The sequence below is a fragment of the Zeus faber genome (assembly GCF_960531495.2).
Source record: "Zeus faber genome assembly, chromosome: 12".
In the NCBI taxonomy this organism is placed as follows: domain Eukaryota; kingdom Metazoa; phylum Chordata; class Actinopteri; order Zeiformes; family Zeidae; genus Zeus; species Zeus faber.
In genome coordinates this window covers 21,622,506-21,624,666 of record NC_137196.1, presented here as the reverse complement: position 1 = coordinate 21,624,666, position 2,161 = coordinate 21,622,506, and the positions used below count along the sequence as shown (strand labels likewise).

Genomic DNA, 2,161 nt, shown 5'->3' with positions numbered 1-2,161 from the left:
AAGCAACACTTTCTTCTGACAATCTCCAACTCGATTCCTGCAAGCGTAGCAAATGGTTTATGCTTTATGTGTTTATTCACATGATGATATATGCCTTTTATGTATTAAGATATGTAGATAATCACATGTGTTGTGTGCATGACATTATTTACCAGTATTGCTGTCTTATTGAATTGGTCACAGTTTTTTCTCTGGTGTCAAGTTTATGTCTGTGGACCAGCAAATAGGTTTCTGTTTACATTAAAGTATTTGGTGCATTTTCTTTAGTTTTTTGTTCTGCAGCTGATCTTTTCCTCTCAGGGTAGGTAAAACCCAAATAAAGTAGAATGTTTTCAAGCTACGGTATTTTGCTCTTATGTGAATCAATAATTTCTTTTCTTTATGCTATTGAATAAATAATCCCTTATCCTAATTTATTTTCCTTTCATATATGTCCTCATGAACAGACAGGTAGATATGAAGTGGGTTTAATATGGTGTAAAATTGGATTTGGTGGTTCATGATGCTCCTGGTGCCAACATGCAAACTGTCGAAAGTCATGGAAAATATCCCAAAATAGATCGATGCCTTGAAACTAAGAAATATATTGTAGACCCAATGAACATCAGAGAGAAAAATAATATAAACACCAACTTTGACCGACCGAAGTCAGGGTCCCAATATCAGAGGTCTCAAAACCCAGGGGAAATGTTAAAACTCTGCACACAGGTAACACACAGTTCAAAATCCTAAAAGTCGTACTTGACTCCAGGACTCGCCCTGTTGGGGGAGACCCTCCCCCATCTGCCTCAGGTCCCCCGCAGCTGGAGTCACTTCCAACCTCAAACGAATCCCACTTCACTCGGGATTGCCACCGTCACCGTTGCCACCGGCAACCGTAAAACGCCTTCTGACCTGACATGCTGGAACAGGAGAAAAGTACAAAGATGTCTGCCGTCGAGAGTCCTTCTGTTGTCGAGGGAATGGAAAAGGTCGGTGGAGCCACAGGTTTTTAAACAAACGCAAAAGTTCAAATAAATGAGCTGGTTTTAAATACACTTGCGCTGTGCATATAATTTCAAGATTATTAAATGTATTTCATCCTTGTACATACTGTCAGCCGGCCAGTGTATGCATTAATGATTCAAATGTTATTTCAGAAAAACACATTCAACATTATCCGATTGAAGGAGTACAGCACTATCCAGTTGTCACCATTTAAAGCACTAATTGTGTTTCTTGATGTGTATTTTGTTCTGCCAAAGTCAGGAAAATGCTTCTTGAACTGCAAGGCCCTGTTTCACAACGAGGTGAGCAAGTTCATGTTTGCAGAATGAGAAAAATAACATAGGCTTTGTTGAGATCTTTTGAATAAATGGCCTCCCTCGCAGCATCCTCTCCAACCACTGTTCCCAGTTGTTTCACGAAGATTGAGATTTAAAAAAAAAAAAAATGTTTTTGATCGTGATAAAGACCAGTTTCACGAAAAGTGCAGTGTTGTGTTTTAACAACCCATAATAGACTCCTTTCATATATTCTCTCAAAATAATGGAATGATCACAAAAAAAACAAACATGAGCTGCAGGCCGCAAAACAAAACAGATAATTGTGTAAAAATAAAGATTAGCCTTTATATTCCCATTCGTGCCTGTTCTTTGTAAAAGCCGCTGTCATAGCAACAGCCGCTTGGTCTGCAAAGTGTGGATGACGGGAGACGTGAAGTACAAGGAGACCGAGTCGCATGGAGTCGCCTCCATCTCACTATCAGATGGAGACACCGGGGGTGAAGCATCTGTGGGTAATACTCTTCTCTAACTGTTTGCCCAAAAAGTGTCAAGACAGACAATAAGCGAGACCCGCTTGAGTGACTTTTGATAACATTGTTCTGTCGGTGCCGCAATGGGAGGGGTAGAGGTCTATACCAAAGAAAACCCCCAAAAAACAGTGGCACTGGACGGCCTTTATATGACAGCAGGTTGATGATATGATGAGTTTTATATTAAGTTGGAGTTGCCATTTTGATCATATTTTTCTATATTAACTACACACCTGGTGTTGGGGCCAATCAGAAACAGGCAGGAAAATGGCTGCGAGTCCACGCCACCAGAAAACAGCCAAACCTTTGACGAAGGCATTCATGTCGAAGCGCGTCAAACCTGCTTTTTGAGACAATAAAGAACAT

The 2,161-nt window shown here is 40.4% G+C and overlaps 1 protein-coding gene across 1 annotated transcript in view; it reads left to right on the top strand.

The window, feature by feature from the left end:
- The window catches only part of asip2b (agouti signaling protein, nonagouti homolog (mouse) 2b), a gene marked incomplete at its 5' end in the record, with an annotated part of 2,445 nt that extends 2,196 nt beyond the window's left edge, over positions 1 to 249 (top strand). The window contains one exon of the mRNA XM_080010914.1: positions 1 to 249. This exon is cut by the window's left edge and continues 296 nt beyond it.
- Positions 250 to 2,161: the final 1,912 nt, after the last annotated feature.